The sequence below is a fragment of the Aplysia californica genome, unplaced genomic scaffold, assembly GCF_000002075.1.
Source record: "Aplysia californica isolate F4 #8 unplaced genomic scaffold, AplCal3.0 scaffold00029, whole genome shotgun sequence".
NCBI classification, from domain to species: Eukaryota; Metazoa; Mollusca; class Gastropoda; order Aplysiida; family Aplysiidae; genus Aplysia; species Aplysia californica.
Window position 1 is genome coordinate 2,052,489 of NW_004797299.1, and position 12,527 is coordinate 2,065,015.

Below are 12,527 nucleotides of genomic sequence, written 5' to 3' on the forward strand. Positions count from 1 at the left end.
CCACCCGTACCTAACACAAACAAACTAACAAACACAAAGACAAACAAACTAAATGACTTAGTCGATTTAGGTTCACACCGTTCAAACAAATTGACCTTTGATAGCACTGGTCTACAAAGTTTCGAAAATTGTTGGGCTTTGGCATGAATATACCTTCATGTGGAATTTGGTTCGTAGAATCCGAATCTGGAGTTGCATTTTCTCTATGAGGTCAGGATTTTTAAAATAATATTATATTACGTCGCATTTTTGTTTTTAGCTTATCTATACTTAAATCCCTAAAATGTCACTTGCATATGAGTATCAAAATTTTATTTCATGCTGTTAAGTTCAGGTCATTATGTGACATCTTTTTAAAAAATTATGTAAAAACATGAGAGTGAAACGAATTCCTGGGGCACTTTAGAGGTTATTCCGAGCTTTATACGTAGTTTGTCTCTTCTGAGCATCCAACAGAAATCCGTCATCCTGTGAGGGTCCAATTTCCCTTATTATTTTTTTACCATGGTCATGCTATCCTGAGGAATCTTTCACCCTGTTCACCTGAAGCAGTGCCCAAGTCCTCCTGAAGAAAGTCAAGGTGACTGTGAAAGAAAGTCATCACATTCAGAGCCATTCTTGCTCCAAGGGATTCATATGCTTTTAGTTGTTTTTTTCCATAAGGCCTTGTGACTTTTACTCTTGCGACACCCTAGAAAGTTACGACAGTTTAAAGGCTGATCAGGTCGTTGTCTCTTCTGTTCAAATGTGTCATCACAAGTGACTCTTTTAATGTCAAGTCCAAAAAAAAATCCTCTCTTCATGTTTATATTGGCACCATTGATGCTTGGGAGTTCCTTTTTTACGTCCAGACTTTGTATCATCATAGAAAATACTGAATACACTATTGTTCGACACTAAATCCAAGAACTAATTCACAAAGTGACATAACGAAACTGTGGCAACTAGGCTACTAAGATAAGCTTGTGTAAATGAAAATCATCAAATGATTATTTCCCTTTGAAGTTGCTTAGTCCCTCTATTACACGATATAGAAGAAAAAAACTATAGAGATATTTAGCATTTTCTTTTGAAGTTTGCTAACGTTATTTTTAGCGTAAATTTTATTCATAATGAACGACAGAAATGAAAGGAGTCTCAACCTTAAAAAAATATGTTCTGAAAAATGCAAATTATGTAACACAGTTAGTAAATTGCATTTCCAGAAATAATAAAATCTACTTCCCTTGTTTAACAGAGAAAGTCATTCTTACTCCCCCCCTCCCTAAAAAAAAAAAAAGTATCAAGTAAACCTTAAATTTTATATTTTACTTTACTTTACTTGTTAATCCTCTGGTGTCGTTCAGCGTCGAGGGGAGATGCATCTTTGTACGGTAGCTTTGCAGCTCTTTTAATAAATAAATAATTATAATAATATATTGCATTTATATATCGCTCTGTGACCCATACGAGTATAATATGGTCTGAGATCAATTGGTATAATATTGTATTCTATTTTCTCAGGGTTTTCTTGACTCCCTCGATCCATCGTTTGCGTCGTCTACCTCTTCCTTTATTTGGGGGGGGGGGGGGGGGGGGCTACACTCGAAGACTATCTCGCTTATTACTTGGCAGAATTTTACCAAATTTCACACATTTTACAAGCATAGACAGGAGTCTTAGAATCCACAATCAAATTTGAGATAAAAGTTTCGTTTCCATGGATACGGCGGCCATATTAGATTTTGTTGACACGTCTTACATAATGAATACCGCACTTGTTATCGCTTTTGGAAATTGAATGGGGGGGGTTTTCATGCGTGTTCACAAACAATAGATCTAAAAATTCATCTGCTGTTTTTTTCCTAAACAAATTTCAATGAATTTTTTCCTGAGGTAGCATTCAAGTTTACAAAAAATCCTTGAAAATCCACTCTCCTGACACCACCAACAAAAATCTATTCCATATATCAAAAATTCAACGAACAAATTTGCCCAGTATGAAATAGTTGTAGGAGAGGCTGAGGAAGCTAAAAATGCTTATTACTCAAATTCCATAATTTTGAGCCGAATTTTGATTTGGGGGTGTAGCCCCCCCCCCCCCTCTTATAGCCTGAGTGTTTGGTATTATAGGCTCTCAAGGCTAGGTGACATTCATGAAAGGAGGCCAGCCTTTTTTAGTAACTGTTTTTCTATGACTCAGTGCCAATAGTCGCACTTACTTCTTCCTTTCTATAACGAATTAACAAAATTACGTCAATTCTGCAAAACCCTGACCAAATAGCCGAAAACTTGACGACCTATTTGGAATCAGCATATTATCAATATTTATGATATTTTACAACTTTCGTTGTTAAGCCTCTTTCATAGATGGCCAGGGAAATTTAACTATTCAGTAACAATATCGAAGTCCATGAACTTTAATCAAATCAAAAGGTTTCAAATATCCTGTGCTACAAAAACTGCTCACGCTCTATTTTATTTAAAGCATTGATAAAACCTCATAAAGATATTTTTGGTGGCATCTATGAGCATATTAGGAAACTATTTTTTTTCGGAAGTGACTTTAATCTTGCATACTAACAGAGAGAACAAAGATTGTTTTGTTTTTTTATCTCGTAAAATTTCTGAGAAAAGAAATGAAATAATATCATCAGGACAGACGGCTACAACGACCGAAAAACAGGATGAAAATCGTTGAATTTTTTGACTGACTTCTTTTAGAGAGAAGCAACACATTGTAGTGTGCTATCTTTGTGGGTATTCAGAAAACACTCAATGTTTGAGAATATCGACTAAGGCACAGTCGTTCTTTCACTACATTTGTCACCAATCGAACCGGGGAAGGGATGGGGTGGTGTGTGTATGTGTGTGTGAGGGGGGGTCTGTGTGTGTGTGTGTGTGTGTGTGTGTGTGTGTGTGTGTGTGTGTGTGTGTGTGTGTGTGTGAACGGGGTGTGGGGAGAAAGTGTGAGATACAGAAAGAGAGAGAGAGGGGGAAAGAGAGAGAGAGGGAGAAGAGAATGTGAGAGAAAGAGCGAAAGAGAGAGAGAGAACGAGAGAGAGAGAGAGAGAGAGAGAGCGAGAGAGAGAGGGAGAGAAAGAGGGAATGTGTGTGTATGTGTTTGTGTGTGTGTATGTGTGTGTATGTGTCTGTGTGTGCGCGCGCGCAATGTGGGAGTGTGAGAGGGGCAGGGGTGATGATGGACTTGTGCAAGCTTGGACTGTCCAAGCCACCACACCGGTCACTCGTTTACCCCGGACGATTGAGATATTTGGGCCAGCTGATCAGATCAGGCGATCCCTGCCCAAGCTCGATTGGCCGGTTTCTACGAGAGAGGAATCAGAAAATATTTGTCCCGACAGACAAATTGGATTAGAAAAGTGGAGACGTTGGACAGGAAAGGGAAATGGGATGTGGTCAGTTTGGAGATGATGACCACGATTTTCGGGGACGTGTTAGGAAAAGATTAGTTTGTAAAAGAAGTCTATGTAGTGACTAATGGGGGTAGATAGATAGATAGATAGATAGATAGATAGATAGATAGATAGATAGATAGATAGGTAGATAGATAGGTAGATAGATAGGTAGATAGATAGATAACGAGATAGATAGATAGAATACCAAGAACACCCAAAGAAAGGGCAAAGCACCAATCTTGCTAGATTCACAGATAGATAGATTGATAGAGAGATAGATAGAAAAAGTTAGTGACAAACTGAATTGCTTTCACAAAAATGAATCATTTCTTTTTAAGCCACAGCTGTAACAGAGAAAGCCACACACAAACGCATGCAAACACACGGACACACACAAAGACACATACACACACATCTACACAAATAGACGCACGCATACATATGTGCGCACGCACGCACACACACACACACACACACACACACACACACACACACACACTCACGCACACACAAACACATACACACACAAGAAGAGATAGAGAAAGAGTTTGGGAGAGAGATAGAGTTAGAGAAAGAGAGAGAAAGAGGGAGAGAGAGAGAGAGAGAGAGAGAGAGAGAGAGAGAGAGAGAGAGAGAGAGAGAGAGAGAGAGAGAGAGAGAGGGTGAGAGAGAGAGAGGTAGAGTGAGAGAGATACGGAAGCATAATAGTCCAGCTCATGCACTGCTCGCTGAAACAGAGATTTGGACAGACAAACATACAGAAGTGTATGAAGAGGGTAAACGTGGCGATATCCTACTTTTTTTCTGGCAACGCCATGTAAAAATAAAGAAAGAAGCTGATTTCCGAATAAGATACACAAATACATTTTCTTTGTTTACTTTGGGGGCTCAAGTGTTTTAACCAATCTCTTCTTCTTCCTAGGTTGTTTTTTTATTTTGGAAATTTTCTTTGTGTAAGGGGATGAATGTTTCCTTCATCTAAAACAATGCCCAAGGAATATTTCAAAAGAAAAGTAATGTCCATAACAGGGACTTTAGACCCCATTCTTGACACGCAAAAATCACATACTGAACTAAGAATACCCTACCAACAAACCTCGCACATAATCTGAAGTGTGTGTCTGGAAACTTAAAAACACTTACTATTATTGTTTGTAATCACTTATGAATATTAAGAGAAATGTTATCAATTGTTTATAATTTGTCAGTATCACAGGTTTGCATTAGTAGAGGAATCAAATGTGTTATATTTTTAGATTAAATCTCATTTTCATAAAATGCAAGCTTAGATATCATTTTTGGGTAATTTGGAGACAGGTTAAAAACTTTTATTTGTTACACCCTTAAAACTTGACGGACATTCGCGCAAAAAAGTTTTTTAAATCTTTTAATCCTTATTAAGTATAGGAGAGACATCGATCTTTTTCAAAGTTTCCACAATGCTCTCTGCAGATTTAAGAAAAGATTTAATCATAACCACATTCACCTCTTCTGTTGCCATCGTGAGATGGAAAACAGACAGACAGATTAATGATCGTAAATTGTGAACATTTAATGCATTCCTTTGCTCAATTTAGACCTTTAGAAAAGTGTGATGAATTGATCCTGTCTGTTCAAGCGAAACTAGGTTGAATGGAATGCATGCATCTCGCCTGTGTCAAAAAATCAGTTAAATATCATAACGGTGTGACAAAAATTGAGTATTACATGAATAAATATATTATTATAGCATATCGATTCAAATTGACTGCTGGGTAATTTTCCGTTCTACTGTATCAACAACAACACCAACATTAAGAGACTTATTACATTAAAGGGTGTTTAAAAGATGGTGCCAGATTTTTTGTTAGATTGTTTAAGAGGCGGGCTGTTTGTCACTTCATGTTAGAGACAATTTGTACAAGGTTATATGAGATACAACAGCACAGAAAGAAGAAAGCTCGAGGCAAAATATATCCCGAAAACAATGGGAAACAAAAAAAAATTATGTTGCGTTCATTGCGAAAAACCCTAATGTATGTATAGACTTGAATCATATTATTATTCTGTAGTTTCATTAAGACAGTATATCCAGTTTTGGACGAAGCTGATATCGATCCTACCTGACAGTTTTAAACGCGCACACATTTCTGCCTTATCGATGTCTTAATAAATAATGCGGAGAAAGAGTTTTGAAGATAATTCAAAGTGACTGGCTCTTGAGAGGCAAAGATGTCTTTATTTGTTTTGGGGTTTTTTTCCTTTTATGTTTGTGCTTTGTATTGCTTGTTTTTATCTTTTTGCTCTTCTGAACATTTAACGAAACTGGATACACTGTCTTTTAAAATACAACCCGTAGACCGGGCACTGTCATAGCTGCCGCTCATTGTAACATTTACAGATTTGGTGAGAAGCGTGAGTATCAAGGACGCCCAAAAAGAGGGCAAACCAGGGACCTCGCTGTTACCGACTGCATGCTGCACCTTCTTCCCCTTACCCTTTATTCGGCCCCAAACTGAGTCAAACAACGCGCTCCCACAGTGAACCCGAACTGCGTAAGAGTGCATGATCTAGGTTATTATAGTACAAGTCCATGACCTGACTATTCTACCCCTGTCGCCTTCTCCTCTCCCAGACTACTGACCCTTGCACTCTGTAAATATTTTATTTTACCCTTCGTATAACAGTAATGTTTACTTTCACGTCTCGAGATAAGACAAACAGCAAGGAGCATCGGATTCTTGTTCTACACGGTGCCTGCAGACAGAAATTTCCGGTACAGCTGAATTCTGGATCCCGAAATATCCGGTACGAAGGCGTAGGTGCCACTCGCAAATTCATGACGTTCTGTCGTGTCGGCAAATGCTCGACAAATCATTTATCAGTGGTGGGGTGACGGCTCGTGGGTGGTGCGGTCACTCTTGGCGTTGACGTAAGAAGAAAGTCGTAAGTAGGAGGCGAGAAGACGCCTCCAAGCTCAGTGTAGAGGTAGTGGGCGACGGCTGCTAATGCTTACCCCTAATGTGATAGCGTTACAATAATAAGAAATGTTAGCTCAGAAATTTCCGGCCGGTGTCTGTGATGTAACAGTTATAAGACTCTTCGCCCGTTGCACGCAGGAGATATGCCTTCCATTCCTTCGTAATCGGTATCTCCGTCTGTCTTGTGGGATGTTGCTTTCCTTCCAGCCTTGGTTGGTCTTGATAATTGTTATTGCGCTTCGCTCTGAGAGACGTATAAAAACCCCGTATAAAACAAGATGAGGAACATATTAGGGATATTCTCATTACCGTATGACCACTTTCGAATTGACTGAAAGAGTGTTTATAAAGAAAACAAATTTTGCTAATTCTATGTTTTTCACCACTTTTGACAGTTAGCCATTCGACAGAATGGTTTTTTTCATAGGTCTTGATAGGCACCGCCTAAAACAAAAAAAATCTAAATTCTGTCGAAGGGCTAACTCTCTCATTCGTGGTGAGGAAAATATACTAAACAATTCATTGTGTTTACCATATTGACACCCTTTAAGTCAATTCGAAAGTGTTCACAGGATGGTGAGATTGTTTTTATATTCTGCATATCATCTTGTTTTATACGTTTTTCACGTCAATTGGTTTGAAGCGCAATAAAAAGTACATGTATATTTAATTAAGAAGACCCAAACTAAATAGTATTTAAAGTGAGTTGCTACGACAGGTCACCAGTCTGGCTGAAAAACAGGACGGTATACAGGTACAAACAAACTAGGGACGGAGATATATCATTTGAACAAGTAACAAGGTCCTTTTGACTAGATGTAGACCTGCAAAGAGCGTAAATGCTGACGCCAAGAGAGAAGCCCTGAAACTGCTCACATACACATGTAGAACTGAAGCGTGTAAATGCTCAAACGGTTGCAAACTTTTCTTTGCCAGAATTGGTCCCATCGGCCATAGCAGAAGTCACACGCAATTTTAATCCATTCTCTTTTTCTTATTCGCTTTTTCACTGTGTTTACCACTGTCATACATTGACGAACAAAATGCCATTTTATTTTAATGCGAGTTTAGCGCCCTGGGATTTCGAGTTGCTTTTTATTTAAACACATTTTGTCTTTCTTACTTAGGCTTAGAGATTCCAAAGTCTTGAGACGCATGAAGCAATCAGAGATGACCTGAAAGATCTGTATGCAACTAAGGCCCTCTATTTCTCGTCCAATGGTTTCAAGTTTATCCGTATAGTCTGTTTCCAATTCATATTTGGTCTTCTGTTGCTTCCTTTCCTTACGATTTTCTAGTACATATTCTTAAGGGGGGAAAAATCAAATTTAGGAGTGATAGGATAATGCCGAGTCATCGCATTCGTTTTTTGTGTATGATGTTTGTCAGCACCTCCTGTCGGGTTCCTTGTCTCTTTGCTTGTGATGGTGTCTTTCCAGCGGTGTTCAGTATCCAGCGCAGGCAATTGTTGCCAAGAGAGTCTAGTCGCGTTTTCTCTTTCTTGAAGCTCCTTGACTCACAACCATCGTAGGCAATAGATGGCTTTTCTATAGCGTAAATTTTCGCTCAACAGCAACCTCTAAACGCTTTACAGTCTATACTTTTACCCCAGAAGACCCGGTATCATTATGACCTGGGAAGCATACAGTGCAAACAGCCATTTACAGGTGCTAAAACACAAACATACTGACAAGATCTTTCATGGTCTTTGGCTGGATACCCATTCCCACCTGTGTGAAGAGAGAAAAATTCATGTAAAGTGTATTTCCGAAGGACACAACATCAGGCCTTCGGCTCGAACCCCCGAACCCTCAACCTCACCATTACGAGTCCGGTAGCCTTACCCCTGAACTACCGACGCCACATAAATGATGACTGCACTGACAGGACATTTGAGCCCAGTCTCAGCTTTAACGTCGCGCTCACTCTCTTATTTACCTAAGTTAGTTGAGTTGGTTCTTTCTCATTTGTTTTTCTCACTCAATTTAGTTTGAAAAAAGCCCAAAACCAACCAGCACTATCAATTTATTCGGAATTACCTTTTTTATTGTACGAGTGACGCAAGCATTTGAAACTGATCAAAACGAGGGGGAACATTTAGGCGGGTTCACATCTATCTGATTCTTCGTCTCACTCTAATTATCCTGTCAAACAAGTCAGCCTTTGCCCGTGCCATAACACAACATACAAAAATGTTCTTCGGTTCATTTATGACGCAAGCACTTTTCTCTACAGTAGGTCACCCCGCTCTCCACCCCCACCACGCCTCCCACATTCTCCTTTGTATTGATGTTTAGACTCAATGATCGTGCTACTACTGCCATTTGCCTATGACAGCATTAATTTGTCTGCCACAAGACTGGCAACGAAGCGTTCACAAGTAATAACATACTACGTACTCATAAACATTACATTATTCGTGAATTTTTATATAATGATGGAATATTCCCATAAATTTTGATGTACACACAAAAATCTTGATTGAAATGCTAAAGCTTTCTGGCCGCTAAAGACAAAATGTCTACTTTATGCCATAGCTAAATGTGAAAGGAGTAGATCCTGATCAATTTGCTCCAGCGACAATTTGAAGTGCCTAAAATAACGCTTTTATGGGGTGGTTAATTTTTGTGTAAAGCTACGTTGCCAATTGAAATAATGAGAGGGTGACTTTAGTAATGCTGTACTGTGAAGTCAGATGAGCTTCCTAACAGCATCACTACTAAGTTGATTCCTCAATTAGTTCCCTGTCAATTTAAGGCAGTCGCAATCAATGCTTTTACCTTTTCTGAATATAAGAATAATATGCAAAGAAGAAAGGGTAGCATCGATTGTTCTTCTTTACCCTTTTAAATAAAAGTAATTCAACGTGTTGCTTTCGATTTTTGTTTTTAAGGTAGGATATATCATCGACACTTGGGTCACTTTAACCGCTAAAGTAATGTTTCTACTGCTGTGGCTGTGTACGCTTTGGGATGGTGTGTTGGGAAAAAAAAGGGGTGGGGGTGGGGGAATAAAGAAGGAGATGGGGGAAGGCAATCTCATTCTCCCCAGTATTGTTTGTTCGTCAGCCCCCCCCCCTTCTCTCTCTCTCTCTATCTCTCCCTCTCTCTCTCTCTCTCTCTCTCTCTCTCTCTCTCTCTCTCTCACACACACACACACACACACACACACACACACACACACACACACACACACACACACACATACACGGTTGATTTATCTGTTTCTCTCTTCCCAGTAACTTCAACCTATTACTTTTTAAATTATATTTTCATCAGAATATTTTCGAAAACAAGTAGTCGCTCAAAAGTACTGTCTTAACCCATTTTCGCTTCTTTGACCCAGCAATGCTTGGAAAGTCTCCTTTGGCTTTGACCGCATTAGACAAGTCTTTTTAACATCGTTTGGTCAGTGAAGATGCAGCGTTCACAGTAATTGCACCCCCGTTTTCTCTGTGTAGAAACCACATGAGAACGATAAACCCACCGAAAAAAAGCCCGCTTGGGATTCAGTGAGGATTGATTGAAGTCAAAATCCCCTGGACCTGACAACCGCACTGCCATGCCAGTAGCCAGAGAAAGTGTAATTCTGAAGGTATTAGTACAACACCCCCAACATCATCACTACCATCACACCCCCTCAGCGACACTTTCCCCCCCAAAGGACATGATTAATATTATAGAATTGTACCGCCCCAAAGTTCAAACTAAACAGGTTAACTCGCTGACAAAACGACTTCTAGTCATATGACAACACTTGGGGAAGGGCTGTTTTGGGGCACTCACACACACACACACACACACACACACACACACACACACACACACACACACACACACACACACACAGAAAGATAGATAGATAGATAGATAGATAGATAGATAGAGAGAGAGAGAGAGAGAGAGAGAGAGAGAGAGAGAGAGAGAGAGAGAGAGAGAGAGAGAGAGAAGTAAACAAACAAAATATAACTTCACTGTTCATACCAATATTTTAATATTCATCTGAAATTTTGAAAAGCACTCTACAACATGCATATTTGTTTGTCTGTCTGTTTGTTTGTTTGTTTGTTTGTTTTAAAAGTAAAGAGAAGAACATCAATACAACAATGGTAAATTGGTGTTGAGGAAAAGACAGACAGACATACAGAAATACCAGAGGGAAAGTAAAGAAGTAAGACCTACCAATGGCGCCGTCTAACTATCCACATGCATACTATGAAATACACAAATTTGTGCATCAGATTTGTGCATGATAGTTGGAATGTGTAGCAACATGACCGTTTCTGTGCTGGGTATTTGATTACCTTTTAGATCATTCTATGTTCAAATTCACATGCCATTTTTTTCATAATTGAATGTAAGCTGGGTTTTTTTTTCTTTCTTTCTTGGCGTTGTTCGGCCACTGCATGCAGGATGTAACCTTCCAACAACGACCTCCATTCTGTTGTTTTTTCAGCTGTTTTCCGTGTCCAGGTTGCAACCATCCTCTCTTTGATGTCGTCCTGCCATCTTTTCTTTGGTCTACCTCTTTATCTTTTTCCTGTTCTTGGTCTCCATTTCGTACATTTTTAGCCCATCTTTTGTACTTCATTCTGCCGATGTGACCCGCCCATATAAACCGGACGTCCGGTAAAATTCAAGAGACACTACAGTCAGCGTTCATTATTTATCTGTATCGGATATCCGGTTTTGTACCAGACGACACGATAATCAAAGCCGGAAGTTAAACGGGGTAGAAGGGGTTATATTTAGTTGTGGGTAAAAAGTCAACTTGCCTCCCCTCCCTTCCCCCCACTTCCCCCCGCTTCCCCCAACTTCCCACCCACCAGTCGGAACTTCCTTGTCTTACCCACACCAAGGCTCTCCACTCTCTGCGGGGGGTGGGGGGGGGCACATTTATGTAGCCGTGATGTCAGAGGTTGGGGAGTGAAAAGGCTCCAGATTAACTTTTACCCCGCTGGGTTCGTTGTGGTTAATAATGAAGTAGTACCAAGTTCCCCTCTCGTATTTCGTTGACTGGCACAGGAAGTAAGTGTGGAAGTAAGCAGGTCAGATCCAGGGGGAGACAATGCAAGTGACCTCGTTCTCATCAGTGGGCACAATTTCTAATGAAATCAAGAGAAGAATGTTGTCATTACTACCACCACCTACCAACATTCTGTCTGTCCTAACTAAACTCACCAAAGGGAACGACATGCATTTATGCCCTTGCTGAGTGAATCTGTATCTCATTTTGTATCAACGATCTTGATTTGTTTAGTATAGTTTTAATATGAGTTTAAGACACTCGCAACAACAGGTCATTTGTGTGCCAAAGAGTAACAAACACAAACAAGGAGGAGAGATCAGGACGATATAATATGTTTGATTGAAAAGAAGGAGCAAATTACACAAGATCACCCACCAACCATCCGTGAAATTAATCATCTCACCTTAAAAGAAAATGGACAAAATTATGCTTTGAATGGGGACCATATACAGGAAACCGATCTAGAGAAAGAGGAGAAAAAAAATGGCAAGGCGACATTAAAAAGCGGACAAGAGCAACCTTGATGCGGAGGACAACAGATAGAACAGAATGGGGGCTATTGATTGTGGGCTAGATCCTGCAGTGGACATAAAGAAAGAAAGAAAGAACGAAAAAAAGAAAGAAAGAAAATAGAAAGAAAGAAAAAAAAGAAAGAAAGAAAGAAAGAAAGAAAGAAAAATGGAAGAAAAGAGATGATTGAGGAACAAAGAGGAAGACCATGGTCAAGAGTAACTTATAAATAGATAATTATGACTTCTTGGAGAAATCAAATAGTCAAGATTCTACTTTTAGAGGCTTTTGAACTCAAGGATTTGCGCCTATATCACCCCTTGTCTTGCCGCTTTAAATACTTACCCTGCATTGCTGCATTATTGTGTAGGGTATTTGTTTGTTTGAGGGCGGATGGAAGAAGTCGTTTCTAAGGGTCTTAAAAGTCTGGGAATTGCTCTTCCAGGCAACCACAATAAACATTGGTTTTATCCGTCGATACGTATGGAACTCAAAAGATGCAGTAGCAATTTGGAAAAGCAAAAAAACATTTAAGTCATACCTCCAAGTGACACCGCTATTAAGAGAGAAAAAGAAACGGGGAGTACGAGAGAGAGAGAGAGAGAGAGAGAGAGAGAGAGAGAGAGAGAGG